Consider the following 21540-nt stretch of genomic DNA (forward strand, 5'->3'; position numbering starts at 1 on the left):
CACGTTTAAGTAAATACATTTTATAAATTGAGTACTTCCTACACAACTACCAGTTATGTTAGTTTTCTAACATGTCTAGTAGATAGCCTTTATCACATATTCACATATTTTATCACATATTTTATCACACATGAATTTTACACACAAGCCATACAAATACATATTGCTTTGATGAGCACCTGCCTGGACCCTTATGCTAGAAACTGAGTTTTTTGAGAAACTGCTTCTGAATTATCCTGTACTTAAGCAGTCATAATATTAAAGGACGTTCACTAAACATGAGTTGATTAAGCTGTTAGCTTTGTATTCTTTATTAGGGTTAATTCATCTTAAAAGAAATCTTTTTAAAAGTAAACCATTAGTAAGTCATTATAACCTTATTAATACTCTTAAGACATAGGAAAAAGTGTAGAGACATTGGTTTGTATAATTATTAACATCCTGTGTATGAGTCTGATGATAGAAGAGAAGGCTTTTTCTTTTGAAAGCAAAAACCCCCAAAACCTAATAACCGCAGAGAATCATGTTGACCAAATACAATAAGGCTTAGGGCAAAATATTAAGAATACAAAGTGGTAGCTAGAATGATGAGTCTATTAAGTACTGGAGTTATATCATGATGTATGGTCTTTCATTCAAATTTCAGAGAATCTGTTAAGAAGGAAAATATAAATGTAGGATTCCAGAAGGCATGAACAATCTTGAACTGTTGAGTTCCTCTGAAAAATGATCTCTGCACAACTGGGCTGAAGAGTGAAAGCAAGTTGATTTATGTCAAAATAAATTACTGAGTGCCATTTCTGAAGACCCAGAGGGCTCTGTAGGTTGCATATTAGTGGGTTTCTATCTAATTTTAGGGATCAGGACATTTCTGTTCACTTCACCATTTTTCTCGCTTTACCAAAGGAGATCAAAATAAGTGCCATTTACTGAGAACTAACTGATAGCTTCCCCAGGTTGCAATGTTTTAATTAGAGAGATAAAAAGAAAAGGCCACATTCTGCTGTTCAGTGAAGGGAGTCCTTTATGAAAGCGTTATAAAAGCTGGAGACAGATTTTTATTTGATAATGAGAAACAAAATGTGTAAAAAAGAAATTGGAAAAATGACTTTAAGCAATGGATGGATTTGCTTTTTTTGTAAATAACTTTAGAGGAAATTAGCACATTTTGAAACTAGATTTGCTTTTACTATATAAAAAAGGCATAAAAACCTTTTGGATATGACGAGATTGATAAATCGGATACAAAAGCTGGCCCTTTAATAGTCTGAAACATTTACTTCTATTGCTTTTCTTTTCTAGTTTCTTCATCATACCTGCATAGAAATATTTAAAGCCATGTGGTTTACAAGGAGCAATGCATTATTTTGAAATCTAAATTTCTCAAAGGCATAATTACTTACTATATTTTAGTTGTACCATTTGAATTATGGCAATAAAAGACTGGAACTATAAAGAAACATTTTCTTAAGCCAGTTTTTGTGCAAATAATATTTTTTCTAGAAATGCAACTTATAGAAATTTTATAAAAATAATAAATTTTCATTTATAAGAAATTTCCAACTCAGTTTTAATAATGCACCTGCTTAATTTTTTTAACCACAGAAATGAACGTCTATTTTTTAAAAAAAGAAATAATTATCTTGTGACATCTACGAAGAAAGGTCAGACAATTTTACATTTTCTCACTCAGTGAAAAAAAAGCAAATTAAAAAGAACAATTGACCTTTTCCTTTTCTACCCTCTCTTGCAAATATAGAACAGTCTGTCAATCTTATTTCAATAAATAGCGTAAAAAGCAAAGCAAGTAAACAAAAAATGAACTGTGCTGTTCAACTGGTCTCCTAAGACTGTTGCCCTAGACTAGGCTCTGAATATTTTGTAACAAGAAGCCAGGCCTGCCTTGCTTCTCTATCTAATTTTACATGGAACTAGGACAATAGTAACATGTCATCACTGAGGACAAGCAGTGCAAGATTTATCTTTCTGTGTTCAAACAAATCATTAGATTTATCTTTTTTGGTATCATAGGTCTTCATTGAGTCAAATAAACCATATTTTGTTTACTACACTGGAAAGATATAAATGCTAAATACTGTTTAACTTCATTTTATGAGAGTGAATATTATATTCTTCTTTCCAGTGACCTTTTACTGCCTCGTAAGAAATAATTTGCTAGTCAGAAATAGCAGCAAGAGAGTGATGGGATTTATGAGCAGCCCAGCTCTCCTAAAACTGAGAGATAAACATGATAGTTTCAGAATAAAAATAGAGAATTTTCCTGTATCCCATTCTCCAAAACTTTTGCCAACTTTATATCACCCAGTAAATAATGCACAGGTTTTAAAGGGTAGACAACTCATCAATCTTTTGCAACAGAAAAATGAAGTCAAAACTGGTGATAGATATGATACTTTGCCAAACTCTTGAGCATTTATTCCTTTAAAAAGTATTTAAAAAAGAATACAGAAAACAAAAAGGTAAAGAAGGTACTTTCACAAGAGGAAAAAAAAAAAAAAGCCTGATAACACCAAAAGCAAAGAAGACAGTCTAGTAGTCAAGATTAGAGGTTTTGGAACTTGATAGTCAAACACTTTGTAGTGGTGTAATATTGAACAGGTCACTTGCTTCCTGAATCTCAGCTTCCCCTAGTATAAGGTGGAAATCGTATCAGTTCCTACCTTATAGTGATGGTAAGATAATTAAACGACATGAGAGATGTAGACCATCTTACATTGTGCCTAGTACATTTTAAACACTTGATAAATATTAGCTACTATTCATTTTATTTAATAGATGGAGTTTCTTACCATATATGCTTACATTATGGTCACATATGTTAAGATTGTGGTCACCCAGCAAATATTTGCAAAACACAGTCCATTAATTCATTGTCTAATTTCTCTTGAAGTGTTTTGGACAATTTCTTCTGAGATATCCTGGTCTTGACATTGTGTCAGAATCTAGTAGCCTCAGAGAAACTTAAAAACCAAGTATTCAGGGATTCTACTTACAATAGTGAAAGCTGGAAAGAATTTTGCTACCATTCTTAGACACTAAGAAAACAATGGCTAGTCTACAAAATCCTAACCTTTCTTGAATGTATTATAGAGCTGAGGTCAGAGGGAAAGCCTCAGGCTAATGGTAGAACAGAAACATTAATTAAAAAAAATACTCCAAGGACCTAGAGACTGTCACTGAGTGAAGTTAAGTTAGACAGAGAAAGACAAATATCGTATGGTATCACTTATGTGTGGAGATCAGCCCTGGGATTTCTTTGGAAGGAATGATGGTAAAGCTGAAACTCCAGTACTTTGGCCACCTCATGCAAAGAGTTGACTCATTGGAAAAGACTCTGATGCTGGGAGGGATTGGGGGCAGGAGGAGAAGGGGACGACCGAGGATGAGATGGCTGAATGGCATCACTGACTCGATGGACGTGAGTCTGAGTGAACTCCGGGAGTTGGTGATGGACAGGGAGGCCTGGCGTGCTGCAATTCATGGGGTCACAAAGAGTTGGACACGACTGAGCAACTGAACTGAACTGAACTGATGTGTGGAATCTGAAAAACTGGCGGATTCATGTTGATGTATAGTAAAACCAATACAGTATTGTAAAGTACTTAGCCTCCAATTAAAATAAATAAATTAAAAAAAAACCCAAACATGGTACAAATGATCCTATTTACAAAACAGAATTAGAGTCACAGATGTAGAAAACAAATTTTTGGTTACCAGGAGGGAAAAGGGGAGGAAGGATAAATTGGGAGATTGGGATTGACATGTATACACTATTGCATATAAAATAGATAACTAATAAGGGCCTACTTTATAGCACAGGGAACTCTACTCAATACTCTGTAATGGCCTTTATTGAAAAACAATCTAAAGAAGAGTGGATATATCTACTTTGCTGTACCCCTGAAACTAACACAATACTGTAAATCAACTATACTCCAATAAAAAGCAATTATAAATAAATAAGACATGGAATAAAGTAATAGGGAAAAAAATCCTCCAGAAATACAGCCATTACCTAAGCACCAAGTGCCACTGGAGGAATTTGACCCTAAAGGTGATCACAGCTAAAGCAACCCAAATCCATGTCAAGTCATCATTACACTGATTCAATTCCCATGCTAATAACACACCAAATGAAACTATTTGCCATTTCCACGCACAAATACCATTTGCCTAATACACCACTGTGCAATTTCAGGTGTGTAGCATGCAAACAAGAATTATGAGAAACATAAAGAGGAAAGAAAAAAAATAACACGTTATCAAGGAAATCAACAGGACCAGACTCCAGTATGATCCAGATATTTGTACTGTCACATGAGGCATTAAGAAAGCCTTTTTCAGTGATCAGTGCAAAGAAATAGAGGAAAAGAACAGAATGGGAAAGACTAGAGATCTCTTCAAGAATATTAGAGACACCAAGGGAACATTTCATGCAAAGATGGGCTTGATAAAGGACAGAAATGGTCTGGACCTAACAGAAGCAGGAGATATTAAGAAGAGGTGGCAAGAATACACAGAAGAACTGTACAAAAAAGGTCTTCACAACCCAGATAATCATGATGATGTTATCACTAGTCTAGAGCCAGACCTCTTGGAATGTGAAGTCAAGTGGGCCTTGGAAAGCATCACTACCAACAAAGCTAGTGGAGGTGATGGAATTCCAGTTGAGCTCTTTCAAATCCTGAAAGATGATGCTGTGAAAGTGCTGCACTCAATATGCCAGCAAATTTGGAAAACTCAGCAGTGGCCACAGGACTGGAAAAGATCAGTTTTCATTCCAATTCCAAAGACAGGCAATGCCAAGGGATGATTAAACTACCGCACAATTGCACTCATCTCACATGCTAGTAAAGTAGTGCTCAAAATTCTCCAAGCCAGGCTTCAGCAATGTGTGAACCGTGAACTCCCTGATGTTCAAGCTGGTTTTAGAAAAGTCAGAGGAACCAGAAATCAAATTGCTAACATCCGCTGGATCATGGAAAAAGCAAGACAGTTCCAGAAAAACATCTATTTCTGCTTTCTTGACTGTGCCAAAGCCTTTGACTGTGTGGATCACAATAAACTGTGGAAAATTCTGAAAGAGATGGGAATACCAGACCACCTTATCTTCCTCTTGAGAAATCTGTATGCAGGTCAGGAAGCAACAGTTAGAACTGGACATGGAACAACAGACTGGTTCCAAATGGAAAAAGGAGTACGTCAAGGCTGTATATTGTCACCCTGCCTATTTAACTTATATGCAGAGTACATCATGAGAAACTCTGGGTTGGAAGAAACACAAGCTGGAATCAAGATTGCCGGGAGAAATATCAATAACCTCAGATATGCAGATGACACCACCCTTATGGCAGAAAGTGAAGAGGAGCTAAAAAGCCTCTTGATGAAAATGAAAGAGGAGAGTGAAAAAGTTGGCTTAAAGCTCAACATTCAGAAAACAAAGATTATGGCATCTGGTCCCATCACTTCATGGGAAATAGATGGGGAAACAGTGGAAACAGTGTCAGACTTTATTTTGGGGGGTTCCAAAATCACCGAAGATGGTGACTGCAGCCATGAAATTAAAAGATGCTTACTCCTTGGAAGAAAAATTATGACCAATCTAGATAGTATATTCAAAAGCAGAGACATTACTTTGCCGACTAAGGTCCGTCTAGTCAAGGCTATGGTTTTTCCTGTGGTCATGTATGGATGTGAGAGTTGGACTGTGAAGAAGGCTGAGCACCGAAGAATTGATGCCTTTGAACTGTGGTGTTGGAGAAAACTCCTGAGAGTCCCTTGGACTGCAAGGAGATCCAACTAGTCCATTCTGAAGGAGATCAACCCTGGGATTTCTTTGGAAGGAATGATGCTAAAGCTGAAACTCCAATACTTTGGCCACCTCATGCAAAGAGTTGACTCATTGGAAAAGACTCTGATGCTGGGAGGGATTGGGGACAGGAGGAGAAGGGGACGACCGAGGATGAGATGGCTGGATGGCATTGCGGACTCGATGGACGTGAGTCTGAGTGAACTCGGGAGATGGTGATGGACAGGGAGGCCTGGCCTGCTGCGATTCATGGGCTCGCAAAGAGTTGGACACGACTGAGCGACTGAACTGAACTGATGATTAATGTATAATATAACTTTTGGTAAAAATAAAATGGATAAATATGTGAACAGCTGGGGAGTTACAGATGAAGAAAAGCATAAGGAAAATTAAATAAGAACATAGAAACAACATAAACAATGAAAGAAATGAAAAATCTTTTGGTAAGCTCATCAGAAGAAAAGAATTTGACACAGGTTAGGAAAGTGTGAACTGAAGACGGGTCAATATAAATTACCCAAACAAAGCACAAAAAAACCCCAAAAAGAGTAAAAAATGAACCAGGACATTTGATTGCAGTGGACGATATCAAACAGTTAAACATACTGTTTCTTCATAACTTCAATCCAAGAAAGAAAAGATAGAGAATGACGCAGGAAAAATATTTGAAGAAATAATGGCTGAGAATTTTCCAGAATTAATCAGACACCAAAACACAACTCCAGAAAGCTTTAGTGGAAACCAAGTAGAGCAAATACCCAAAAAACACACCCCCCAAAAATCAAACTGCTGAAAACCAAAGACGAAGACTTGAAAGCATCTGGAAAAAAGACAGATAATATCCAGAGAAACAAAGAATCATGTTGGACTTATCATTAAAAATAGTGATAGAACAAGCAAACAACTAATTCAAATGCATCGTTTGACAGGTCTGGAGCAGTTACTGTTTGCTGCTAAGTTTTCCCTACAGATGCACTAAAAACTTACCTTGCAGTTTATTTCTGATTATGGCAACCAAGATTGGATGAGGGAACATAGGAGTTTTGAAAACATCAAGAAAGAGAGAGAATTTTTTAAAACTCAGATATAACTCTGTGAAGTGACGAGTCTGTTACATTCCAAAAAAAGACAAATTTGAGTTTATGTGAGAAAACAAAACTCAGTAAAGACATAGAAAACCTGACCAACAGAATTAATAGACTGGACAAAATAATGACAGAACAGTCTTTCTCAAGTGCACATGTACTGTATACCAAAACTAGCCATATTCTGGCCAGAAAGGAAGCCTCAATAAAGTTTTGAAATTGAAATAATTCATGGCATGTTTTTTGAAGACAGAAGAATTTAACTAGAAAGTGATGCCAGAACAACTGAAAATATCAAGATATTAATATTTAAAGAGTAAACAATACACTTGTAAATAACCCAAGGGCACAAAATAAAATAAAGTGAAATTTAGAAAATAATAAAAATAAATGATTTTCAAACTGGGGAATATCAGTGCATAGAGGGAAATTTATTATCTTAAATGCATTTCCTAGAAGGAATATAGAGTAAAAGTGAGATAACTCAGTTTCTATCTCAAGAAGCTAGGAAGAAAGAGCCCTAAAACCAAACCCAGACAGAGGAGAAAGAAGTAAATAAAACTAAGAGCAGAAATCAAAGTAACAGGAAACATAATATAAAGAAATCCAACAAACCCAAAGTTGATTTCTTGACAATATTAACAAGAAGACAAATCACAAATTATTACCATATCAGGAATGAAAAACTCAACAATATTTCCAGATATAATTTTCAACAGAAATGTAATGGGAAGATATGAACAAATTTATGATTTATAATTATTTAATAATTTAAGTGATACTGAAAAAATTCCGGGAAAATAGAAATTTCGAACAGCTTTCTTTCTATTAAAGATATTGAATTACTGAAAACCATCTCATAGACGCGGACATACAGAATAGACTTGTGGACATAGTGGGAGAAAGAGAGGGTGGTACAAATTGAGAGGCCAGTATTGAAACATATATATTACCATATGGAAAACAGATAGGCAGTGGGAATTTGCTGTATGAGCTCAAACCCAGTGTTCTTTGACAAGCTAGAGGGGTGGGATGTGTGGGAGGTGGAAGGGAGGTTCAAGAGGGAGGAGATACATGTGTAACTATGGTTGATTCATGTAGATATACGGTAGAAGCCAACACAACATTGTAAAGCAATTATCCTCCAATTAAAAAGAATAAATTTTAAAAACTCTCATAAAGGAAACTTCACAACCAGATGGTTTTTTAGTAGTGAATTATTCCACATATTCAAGGAAGAAATCACATCATTATATACAAACTCTTGCAGAATGCGGAAAGAAGGAACACTTGCCAATTCTTTTTTATGAAGTCAGAATAAACTTGATAGTAAAGCCTGATATGAGCATTACAAAAAGATGAAAGTAAAGGCTATTCCATGTCATGACATTGGATATAAAAATCTCAGTATAATATTAGCAACTTTAATACAGAGATATGTTTAAAAAAAATGAAAATGTGAAAGTGTTAGTTGCCCAGTTGTGTCCAACTCTTTGTGACTAGATGGACTGTAGCCCACCAGGCTCCTCTGTCCATGGAATTCTCCAGGCAAGAATCCTGGAGTGGGCTGCCAGTCCCTTCTCCAGGGGATCCTCCCAACCCAGGGTTTGAACCCGGGTCTTCTGCTTTGCACGCAAATTCTTTACTATCTTTATTATCAAGAAAAAGTACTTAACAAACTTCAATGGTCATTCCTTACAAAAATACTTGCTAAAATGAGAATACAAGGAAAATTTCTATTTCAACAAAGAGTAATTACAAGGCTTCCCTGCTGTTTCAGTGGTAAAGAATGCGCCTGGCAATGCAGGAAACATGGGCTTGATCCCTGGCCCAGGAAGATCCCACATGCTGCAGGCAACTAAACCTGTGCACCACAACTACTGAAGCCCAGGCTCTCTAGAGAAGACACCACAGTGAGAAGCCAGTGCACCGCAGCTGGAGCGTAGCCCTGACTCACCGCAACTAGAGAAAAGCCTGGGCAGCAACAAAGTCCCAGCACAGCCAAAGATAAATAAAATAAGTAAGTACATTTTAAAAATAAAGAGTAAGTACAAGGAAAATGAATAGAAAACTTCATGTTCAGTGATGAATAATTCGAAGATTTTCTGAGGTCAAGAAGCAGATAAAGTTATTTTGTTCTTATTCATTTCTAGGATTTATTAAACATTCTGTGTATCGGTGCTCTTTTTGTTAAATTCAAATCCAGCCCTATAATTTTGGGTATAATCCTTCAGTGAAATTGACATATTAATTAAAATGAGGGAATCATCACAGGACTAGTTTCAAAAGCATAGTAAGGGCTAACAAAACTAGTTGAAAAGGATCTGTACAGTATTCATTAATGAAATTTTTAAAAATGGAATCATGTTATACATGATTATTGTATCTACCTTTCTTCATAGCATAAAACTGGCTGGGAAGAATATTTTCCCATTTCAGAATAGCTGTGACTTCAGAGAAGATAAACAGAGGATATACAATGATGATCCTAATGAAGAAGAGCTGACAATTTTCAATGTTTGTGGGCGCTTCCCAGGTGGTGCAGTGGTAAAGAATCTGTTTGCCAATGCAGAAGATGAAGGAGACTCGAGTTCAATCCCTGGGTCAGGAAGATCCCCTGAAGGAGGAAATGGCAACCCACTCTAGTATTCTTGCTTAAAGAATCCCATGGACAGGGGAGCCTGGCACACTATAGTTCAGAGGGTTGCAAAGAGTCAAACAGGACTGAGCATGCATGCAAATAAAACAGGAACACCTGAAATATTTAGCTTTTTTCATAGGCATCTTTTACCTTTATCTCTATGTTCTGCTAAAGTTTGAAAGATTTCTTAATTAAAAAGAAAAAAATTACAGAGGTAGTGAACCTAATCTGGGATAACAGCAGTTTGCATGAAGAGATAGGAAACAGGTAAAGAAATAGAGCTGGCGCAGATTTAGAGAATGAATTTAGTGTTACTAGAGAGGAACGGGGGAGGGGATAGACTGGGAGTTTGACACATGCATACTACTATAGTTAAAACAGATAACGAACAAGGATCTACTGTATAGCACAGGGAACTCTGCTCAATATTCTGTAGTAACCTAAAGTGTTAGTAGCTCAGTCATGTCCGATTCTTTGTGACCCCATAACTGTGGCCTGCCAGGTTCCTCTATCTATGGAGTTCTCCAGGTAAGAAATAGAGTGGGTTGTCATTTCCTTTTCCAGGGGATCTTCCCAACCCAGGATTGAACCTGGGTCTCCTGCATTGGAGGCAGCTTCTTTACCTGAGCCAACAGGGAAGCCCTAATGAGAAAAGCATTTGAAAAAGAATAAAAACATGTACATATATAACTGAATCACTGTTGTACACCTGAAACTAACACAACACTGCTAATTAATGAGACTCCAACACAAAATAAAAATTAAAAAAGGAAACTAAGCTAGTAAAACTGATGAGTCTTAGAAGCTGATTCGGTAATGAGAGAAAATGGAGGGGGAGGGGAGAGAGAGAGATCAAAGATGAAACTGAACTGTATATTTTAACGGTAAGGAAGGATGTGGGAATGAGTTGGGGTAGAATAGGAGCTGGACTGGGGACAATGATGCTATCCACAGAATCAGAGAACATAGGGCAGGAGGCTCAGGAAAGAGAGGATGTGTTTAAAGAGTGAGTTGGATTTTTGGTGAGACATCCAGTTATAGATGTAGTTGAAACTGGACAAAATGGGGAGAGAAATTGAGGAGGAAGCCATCATGTTTGAGAGCAACAGAACTGATTACTGGAAACATGACTTAGCTACATTTCCAAGGACATGAAGGTTATAAGAGGAAGAAGGAAAATCACAGCAAGTCTCTTGTGCAATGTGGTATGAGCCTGGGTGGGTAAGAGACACAGAAGAGGAGGAGAGGGCTGACCCAGCAGCCACTGGAAGACAGAACTTTTTTTGACATTTGAGCTGCATTTTATTCAGTTTTTATTGGAGTATAATTGATTTACAATGTTGTGTTAGTTTCAGGTGTACAGCAGTGAATCAGTTACATATACATATATCCACTTTTTTGGATTCTTTTCCCATATAGGTCACTAAGTGAAAGTGAAGTTGCTCAATCATGTCCGACTCTTTGCAACCTGTGGACTGTAGCCCATCAAGCTCCTCCGTCCATGGGATTCTCCAGGCAAGAATACTGGAGTGGGTTGCCATTTCCTTCTCCAGGGGAAATGGGTCACTACAGAGTATCAGATAGAGTCCTTATTATCCATTTTATATAGTATGTACATATCAGTCCCAATTTATCCCATCCCCCTAGCTCCAATAACTATAAGCTTATTTTCTATGGCTGTGATGGAAGAGAGGATGACACAAAGAAGTGGTAGTCTTCACAGTTAAGTGCCCAGGAGCAATGAAAGAGCATGAGAATGGACATAGAGCTCTTGTGTTTAGCAACTAGGAGGTCACTGATGGCCTCAGGAAGAGGAGAAGCAAAGAGGAGCAATGATGGTGGCTACCATGGTGACTGGCCACTCAATGGGTGCAGACAGGAGCAGGGAGCAGAAATGAGTCACTGCTTCCTGGCCTCTCCATGTCAGCTGCCATCTTCCTTTCTGCCCATTCTGATTGCTCCTCTGAGACTGGTATTCACCCAGACTCACTGAGTGCCCATCCAGCTGCCATCTCTTCTCCTGTATCCTGTGGCTCTCAGCTGAAGAGAACTGGGGAACTGACTCTAAAATAAAACCTGTTCATCCCAGCCGTGCATAAATAAATGTACCTTCACTATCCCCTGCATCTGAATCTCTGAGATCCTCCATTTCGCTGATCTTGTTTATCCTTGAAGCTGTCCTCAAACAATTCCCAGTCTCCTGAATTGCATACAAATGGAGGAATATTTGGAAAAAGTGTAATTGCTGTTGTTTGTTATTTTGTCCTGTCATGGTGCTTCCTTATACCATCTGGACTGGAGGTGGACTTGCTAAAAAAAAAAAAAAAAAAAAAAAAAAAACCATCCAGAAAGGACAGGCTCACAAATCTGAGCCTGAAAGAGAGAAGGAAGTCCTTAGTCTCTCCTCAAAAAACAGATCTTTACAGAGTTTCCTGGCCAAACGTGCAGCCAAGATGTTGCTAAATCTGGGAAGTGTATCAAACGCAAACTGTGAGTCTTCTGTGCACAACTGTGCTCAATTTCACATGGTCTGTTTGTTGCTTTAAATGAACATCATAGGAATAATCACAACAGACACCTGTATGGTACTGGGTGCTTTTAAAATTCTTTCCACATGCAGAAGTGAATTTTATCCTCCCAACAAATGGGTGATGTTTAGAGTCTCTGAGAAGCTATAAGATCAGGTGAAGAGCAAGGTCTGTGCTGGGGCCAGGTCTTGGGATTCCTCACCCAGCACCCTGCACCAGTGTGGTCCTTCTTCAGTTCTCACCATGGCTGAAAACAGAGATACCCATCTTTGCCTCTGAGAGAAATTAGGCAGGATACAATGAAATGGTTAATGTCCACCCTGCAATGGTCGACATAGGGTTGATTCACCATTTCTTTGTTCCTTTTCAGGAAAGCATTGTATTTGTTTGGAGGAAATGAATGAATAGTCTGATTGTGCCCAAGCATGGAATCAGAGTGGAATTTGGGCTTGCACTGAAAGAAGCAAGAAGAACTTACGACTGAATCATGAAGAAAGAAGAATAAAGGGAAACATACTGGGGCAGAGACAGGGAAAATCAGAAGGCTCTGTTTTGTGTTTTGTATTATGTCCTCTTTCTGATCCCCTAACTTTGCAGTTAAATTATGGAGCACATACAACAACTGGGGTGAATGCATGGTGTAGACAAAGGAATATAGCTTTTGTATTCAGATTTAGGAGGATGAAACCACTCCAGGGAAAGAGAGAAGACTAGGAGTTCAATTAGGACGCCAGAAAAATTGTGAGGAGGTTTTCTGGACTGTCACAGGCTATGGATTTGGGCTTTAGGCCAAGTTCAACCACATTTCTCAAGGGCAGGAGGCCTCAGCAGGCATCTGCATTACTTGAGAAATCAGAGAGCATTTCCAAAGCATTTATTTGCATGTCTTTGATCCTGTGCCTAATTCAACACACAAAAGAAAAAAATGAATATAGTTATATGCTTACATATATGAGTATATACATATACATATGTATTTCCTTAAAATAATTGATTTATTCAAGAAAAATATGTCATAGTGACATAGAATTTTAGTTTAAGTGAGGGAGAAGAGTGTACTTTTCATTGCACTGTCTTACAAAGGCAACCTTGGCTGACAATGAAGAGCTACTCCCTGGGGACATGTAAGAAGATGCTGATGACATATGCTTTTTTAGAAAAAAAAATTAAAATTAATTTCTACTGGACTATGGTTGCTTTACAATGTTGTTAGTTTTTGCTGTACAGAAAAGTAAATCAGCAATACGTATACTTATATTCTTTCTTTCTTGGATTTTATTCCCATTCAGGTCACCGCAAAGCACTGAGTAGAGTTCTTTGTACTATACTATAAGTTCTCATTAGTTATCTATTTTATACATAATATCAATAGTGTATATATGTCAATCCCAATCTCCCAGTTCCTCCCACCTCTCCATCCCCCCTTGATATCCATACATTTGTTCTCTACATCTGTGTGTCTACTTCTGCTTTGCAAATAGGTCCATCTGTACCATTTTTCTAGATTCCACATATGTGTGTTAACATATGATATTTGTTTTTCTCTGATTACTTCACTCTGTATGCCAGTCAAAGAACATGCTGCTGATACCTTTTGAGACATGGTAGAGACAATCTTCACTAATAGAATGTTGATTCCCATCAACTCTGACATTTACCCTTTATTATTATTTTTAATTATAAGAGAGAAAGAAGGACCACAAAGCCATCAGAAATACTACCTAAGGTGGTTTTCCAGTCTTAATAACAATAAAGACAAGCATAGCAGAGAATCAAAACACAGTATGGCCTTGTGCTTTAATTTATGACAAGTTACTTATTTTCTTCTCTGAGTTGCCTATTATCATGAATCTATTTATTCTTTGGTTCAGACCATTTGGGTTAAGTAAGAAAGATCTGGATCAAAAGATCCATTTGAGACCTTTTATTTCACATTAAAGATAGATTTTCCCTTTTCCTCATTATGGCTGAGGAAAGAGATGTGTGTCCAGTTTTCATCGCAAGAGAGGCATTGTCAAAAGTGTTTCACTAACTGGAAAACTCTAGGATGAAAACAAAAGAAAATAGAAAATCCAACAACAAAAGCAATAAGAAAACCCCTCTTTTCGTTCTGTCTACTAGCACTGAACAGTGAAATTGAGTCTAGGCGAGACTGCTCCCAGGTGAAGGAGTCAGACGAGAAAAATTGGCACCATGCAGCCTGTGAAAATTGTGGACTGTGGGGAAGAGCAGTAGAATTTAACTGTCACAATGATAAGATCATCAGCTTAAACTATTTGAGACAGGAAGGAAGCAAGCTGTAGGTGTAAGTGACCCCACAATGAAGGAGGTAAGTGGAGAAGGAAAGAGGAGCTCTTAGACCATGACAAGAGACTCACAGTGGGGCGGGGTAAGGAGGGTGAGGGACATGGAAAGTATATTGGCTTTATTTTTGCTGCTGCAAGAAATGAACTGGAACTTAGTGGCTTAAAATAACAGAAATTTATTATCTCAAAGTTCTGGAGGTCAGAGTCCAAAATCCATCTCAGTAGGCTAGTGTCAAGGCATTGGTAGGTATGTATTCCTTCTGAAGCTCCAGGGCAGAATACATGAATTGATTTTCCCAGTTTTGATTGAATGTTGTTATTCCTTGGATCACAGGCCATCTCTTAAACCCAGTTTCTACAGCCATATTGGCTTCTTTGAGTATAGTCTTCTTATATCCCTTTTAAAAGGACCCTTTGACTACATTGGAAGCTTTTGAATAATACTGGTTATTCTTCCTATCTCAATGTTCTTAATTTAATCACACCACAAAGTCCTTTTAACCATATAAGATACATAAGGTACACATTAACAAGTTTCTGGGATTAGAACATGGACATCTTTGAGGGCCATAATTCAGCCTACTGCAGAAGGTGTTCACAGAATATTATCAAGACTATTTGCAATCCACCAGTCAGAATGGCCATCATCAAAAGTCTACAAACAATAAATGCTTGAGAGGTTTTGGATAAAAGGGAACCCTCCTACACGGTTGGCGGGAATATACAGCTACTATGGAGAACAATATGGAGGTTCTTTAAAAAAAAACTAAAAATGGAGATACCATATGATCCAGCAATAGTATATCCCAGTCCTGGGAATATGCCCAGAGGAAAGCATGGTTTGAAAGGATACATGCACCCCAGTGATCACTGCAGCACCATTTACAACAGCCAAGACATGGAAGCAATCGAAATGTCCACTGACAGATGAATGGATGAAGAAGATGTACATATATACACTGGAATATTACTCAGTCATAAAAAAGAATAAAATAGTACCATTTTTAGTAATATAGATGGGCCTAAAGATTAGCATACTAAGTGAAGTGAGCCAAACAAAGATAAATATCATATGGTATTGCTTATATGCAGAATCTAAAAAAACTGACACAATTGAACTTATTTACAAAATGGAAACAGACTCACAGACTTAGAAAACAAACTTATGGTTACCAAAGGGGAAAGTCTGGGGAGAGGGATAAACTGAGAGCTTGGGATTGATAAATACATACTACTATATTTGAAATAAATAATAACTATAGACATATGAAATAAATACATCAGTATACAAAGCCTTGCCTCAAAGTCTGGAAGAATAAATATAAATAAAATAAAGTGGATAAGCAACAAGGCCCTACTATGTAGCAAAGAGAACACTGCTCAATATCCTGTAACAATCTAAATGGAAAAAGAATTTGTAAAGAAAAAAAAAAAGATACATGTACATGTGTAACTGAATCATTTTGCTGTACACCTGAAACTAAAACAACATTGTTAATCAACTATACTCCAAAAAGAAAAATTAAAAAACAAGAATTCACCAGTGAAGGGGGTGAAGAGAATGTTGGGTATCATAGTTAAGTATGTGAATGAATGTTTTAGTACTCAAAGAACAACCAGCCTAACCATCCTGGAAACCTTCCTAGAGGGTGACTGCTGCTGCTGCTGCTGCTGCTAAGTCACTTCAGTCGTGTCCGACGCTGTGCGACCCCATAGACGGCAGCCCACCAGGCTCCCCCGTCCCTGGGATTCTCCAGGCAAGAACACTGGAGTGGGTTGCCATTTCCTTCTCCAACGCATAAAAGTGAAAAGTTAAAGTGAAGTCGCTCAGTTGTGTCTGAGGCTTAGTGACCCCATGGACTGCAGCCTACCAGGCTCCTCTGTCCATGGGATCTTCCAGGCAAGAGTACTAGAGTGGGGTGCCATTGCCTTCTCCAAGAGGGTGACTAGCTGATGTCAAAACAGACTGTTAGAATGTGTCTGTGTCAGGAGCAAGTGTTAGGGATTTCAAGGGAGAGAGACTTTGGACTTGCGCTTTCTCTCTTGCCAACGCCAGTGTCAATTTGGCATTCTCTTTCCTCTCCTGGAAAATGATTTGGCTTTCAATTCTCTGCTTAGATATTCACTCCTTCAGGAAGCTTTATATGAGCCCCTGCATTGCCCTGTGTGATGGGGCATTTCCTTACTTCCCTTCTTTCAGGAGGAAGAAAGGAGGCTATCTCTCCTGAAGCCAAGGCAAGCAGACTCCATGAGATACACTTGTTAAGTTGGTGACTCTCTGAATTGCCCCCTATTCCACTTGGTTAAGTCTAATGATGCTCGAATTCTGTTGAAGTAGTACAGACAGAGGGGAAAGACAAAGATGTCAGAGGTGACTCCAGGGACAGTGTTAAAACAGCCTGCTTTCCCTCGACAGAACCTGGTAACCTACATGATCTTCCAGGCATCAAGTGGACACCAAGGAATGTGACTTGGCCCAACTTTCTGGTGCTCCATTGCAGAGCAGGAAGATACCAGCAGCTAGATGCCATAGGACAATCCACCTGTGTTGTGAGCTATGGAGCAGAGGGAGCATGGTGGTCCAACTGGAACTAGGTCTCCCCTATCAGTCAGAAAACTGGGGAGTGGAGGAATTCCTGCAGGAGTGCTACCTGTGTGCTTCTACATTTATAACCTGAGTACCCCACCATAACCATGCCCACCACACAGAGGGCATGGACAATGATCAGTCTATCTCAGGTGGAGAAGCAGCAACAGTAAGCTTAGGTAAATAAAGATTCGTTTGATCGCCTCTATTTCTTTCCCCTCATGAATCAAGAGAAGGAATAAGTATCGAGAAGAGGATTGGGTCAAGTGTTTGGGAACCAAATCACCTCCTTTCATGCAGTAGTTTATTCACACCCACTGATTTCTAATAGTCTATTAAATGAGTATTCAATATTTTTATTCATTCTGCTATTGATAGCCATCAGGATTGTTTCCATTTTGGGGTCCCTGCAAATTGTATTGTTATCAATATTCTCACACCTGCCTTTTGTGAACATTCATGCACAATTATTGAGGAAAGTAAATAGCAACACAATTCTACCTCAAGAAACAAGAAAAATCTCATAGAAATGACCTAACCTTACACCTAAAGCAACCAGGGAAAGAACAAAACCAACCCAGATCACCTCCTTCTCTCTCTTCTCTGCAGAGAAGAGACAAGGAAGACTTTCAGGCAGACTTGGAACTAAAATTTAAATAGAACTAAATCTTAAATACTAGAATGAGAAGGGTCAGACACATGCAGAACAGCTGTATGTGTCTGAAAAATTATATAGAGTCTGGCTAGTATGTGATTAAGGAAGGCTTTCATTTGTAATAAACCATCTCATCTTAATGTTCCAAGAAATTGAGTCTATAAAGTGGTTACATAAGCTTTTAGGTTACAGGATTATAGCTAACTAGTTACTTTTACTCTAAGCTTTTTGAGGACAGAGACTACTGCACCAAAGAGAATATTTAATTGCAATGGACTTAAATCTGCTCAAATTACTTCAGAAAGAATGTGTTTATTATAAGCAGAGAGACTTCACTGAAATTAAGGAAGAAGTGAAAAAGCAAGTCTTGTGAACAGTCATTCTGGGTATTTCAGCAACTGAGAGTTCAGGTTCACAGACCTTCCCTTTCATGTTTCACTGGTAAGGAAACTCAGCTAGCTCTTGGTTCTATCTCTGTATCTTTTACTTTAAATATGGCACAGAAGCTCAGTGGGAAAGCGAAAGAGAGTGAGACAGACAGACAAAAATACAGACAGACTGAGATAAGCCTGTGGATTTATTCATCTGAGGTTGGATGAGGGAACAGCCTAGCCATGGCCTGCCCTGTTATATAAACATTACTGCATCACTGAAAAAGTGGAATTTGTTCAACTTGAGAATCTTAAATTTTATTGGCTCATGATAATCACAGTCCCTCCACAGGTAGGATGTGACTGGTTCCCACCTTGTTCAAAGGGATGCACTTTAAGTAAAGATGAGTAAGAAATTGCATGTCTCACCAAACATTTTCATAATCAACACTTCCTCACTTTCAGCATTTTACTATAATTATAGCAACCAGCTACCTTGTCAGGAACGAGTCAGTTTGTTGCTGCATTTATTTTGGAGCTACTTATCCTGAGAACCCTCTTCCTTTCTTCCTTGATGACATCGAGGTACCTTGTGAAAATCAGTTTGTTGACTTGGCACATTGTGTAAAGCATCAAATAGATTAAGAAAACAGTCCAAGCTGAGTTAGCCATGACAGTCAAGGGTAGGAGTGAGAGGTTGTGTCTCAAGAAGCTGCATCAGAAAATGAATTTTTCATATTACTACATCAACCTCCTCGACCCCAGAAATTCTGATGAACCCTCAGTGCCATGTAACTCTCCATTGTACTGGCCCCCAGCTCTGCCCCAGCCCCTCCAGAATGCTTCTTCCATCCATCAGTGTCTATGGTACTGGGGCAGAATGAAAGAGAGCATTTCTGAGCAGGGTCTGTTGATGGTTAAGGAAGTGCAAGATGATGGAGAATTGTAATTAGAGGAGGAACGACATTAACTGAAAAGACACGTTAATCAGGGTGCCTTTTAAAAAATCTTGAGTCTATGCAACTTTATTTCATTCTTTTCAAAATTTATATTTCATTCTTTAATAAAGTTTTTTCATTTTAAAATTTTTAATTGGAGGATAATTGCTTTACGATGTTGTATTAGGTTTCTGTTGTACAACGTTTTATTTTATATTGGTATATTGTTGATTAGGGTCTTCCCAGGTGGTTCAATGGTAAAGAATCCACCTGCCAATGCAAGAGGTGCAGGTTCTATTCCTGGGTCAGGAAGGTGCCCTGGAGAAGAAAATGACAATCCCTTCCAGTATTCTTGCCTGAGAAATCCCATGGACAGAGGAGCCTGTCAGGGTTACTGTCAATGGGTTGCAAAGGAGCGGGACATGACTTAGCAACTAAACAACAACAACAATAGCTGATTAACAATGTTGTGATAGTTTCAGGTGGACAGCAAAGGGACCCAGCCATACATCGATATGTACCCATTTTCCCCCAAACTCCCCTCCCATCCAGGCTGCCACATAACATTGAGCAGTGTGCCTCGTGCTATACAGTAGGTCCTTGTTGGTTTTCCATTTTAAATATTAGTGTGTACGTGTCCACTTCAAATGCCCTAACTATACCTATCCCCATCCTTTCCTTCTGGCAATCATAAGTTTGTTTTCTAAATCGAATCAGGATGCCTCTGATAGCAACTGAGAAGAATTCCAGACTAACTCTTTACAAGGTTGTTCTTATACGGTTGTTCTAAAGTGTTTTAAGTGTTATTTATGGAGGATTTCAAGTTCACATAAATTCGTGTTTTTAAATTCGCAGAGTTCTACATAAACGTTGATAGAGATGGGAAGAGAGGAAGCATATGGAAGTGTCACAGGGAAGGTTCTTCCATCAAGAAGGCAGATGTAAACATAGATGTCAGATGGTGGTGGAAAAATACAGCACAGCCTACTAAGCTCTTCCTCTTTTGGCAAAGTGTCAATTTGTGATTCCTTTGGCTTGATGAGTAAGCTCTGATCTCAGAACTTCTGAAAAGTTTCCTTCTTTTTCTTTGCTATGCTCCAGATTCAAAATTAAATCATGTTCAATTATTCTTTCAATGGAACTTGAGAGTTCACAAGAGGAAAAAGATACAGGAATAGAGAAGATCAGAAAGAACCATGAAAAAGTCATCAAACATGTATATGTAACACACATATTTATATAAGTGTGCTGTGCTCAGTCACTCAGGCATGTCCGACTCTTTGCAAACCATGGACTGTAGCCTGCCAGTCTCCTCTGTTCCTGGAATTTTCTAGGCAAGAATACTGGAGTGTGTTGCCATTTCCTCCTCCAGGGGGTCTTCCTGACCCAGGGATCGAATCATATCTCTTGTGTTTCCTACACTGATAGGTAGATTCCTTACCACTATGTCACCTGGGAAGCCCGTGTTTATATACAGATGACAGTTTAAGTGATAACGATATAAAAGAGCTCCTTCCATTTCTAACTGTGGTAAGCAATCAAGTGCATCCACTTTCAGTATATTCTAATAGCTCTGCATTCTTTGTAGCTCCCTGCACATACTACTTACGCTCATGCCACCCCAATGCCTAATACCCCTACTTGGTCCTCAAGTAATTCTCGCTTAACCTTTAACACTTAGCTTTAGAGAAACCCAAGGCACTGATATATAAATTATAAGCCAAGCATCTCCTGTCATTTTTTGCCTGTTGAACAAGTAAAAGGAGGAAGTGATTCATGAGGAAATGTGAGCTTCCTAGAATTATCACCAAGATGCCACAGATAAGGTTTTCTATTATTTTGTGGGAAAGTGGTATTCTAGCATCATCGTTTTAGCTGATGAACTCCTCAGGCAGATAAAATCTTACATGGAAACATGATGTATAGCACAGATCAGTGGGGAGCAGACCCCCAGTATCCCTCTCAGTATCAAGGCATTTCCCTGGGAGCCTTCATATTTTGTTGGACACATATGAGACCAAGGCATTAGAAGAAAAAGAAAGTCTTCTTAAGGTACACACAAGAAGGTACACACAAGATACATATGTACATATGTATGTATCTTGTTTTAATTTATGAGGGAAATGATCTTGTGTAGGTGTGGATTACTCTGATCTGGCCTGTAAAATCTTTATATAATATTGTCGTCCCAGTGCACACTGTCGATAATGTTAGTGGTATTATATTTTCTCATCTGTGAAATGGGAATAATAGTGCATATCTTGCTAACTTCATGGAGATAACCCAAGATCATTCAAGAAAATGAATACAAAATCACACTGCAAACAATAATGTCTTACATGATCTTTGTTCTACTTCTGAACAATAGAAGCAAAAAGTGGGGCCTCTGGATTTAATTAAAATGGCAGTTTATTGAAATTAGTAAAATGTAACTATAGATACATTTTTCTTTCTTTTGGAAAATGTGAAACAGAGTAAAAGAAAATCTATAAAATTTCCATAAAAACCGGGTCAGGGCTTTTTCTCTTCTCCTAAAAGTCAGCAAAATCCTAAAGAAAATGAATACAAAATGGTAAAATCCATCTTCAATAATCTTAGG

Source organism: Ovis aries, chromosome 13 (assembly GCF_016772045.2).
Source record: "Ovis aries strain OAR_USU_Benz2616 breed Rambouillet chromosome 13, ARS-UI_Ramb_v3.0, whole genome shotgun sequence".
In the NCBI taxonomy this organism is placed as follows: Eukaryota; Metazoa; Chordata; class Mammalia; order Artiodactyla; family Bovidae; genus Ovis; species Ovis aries.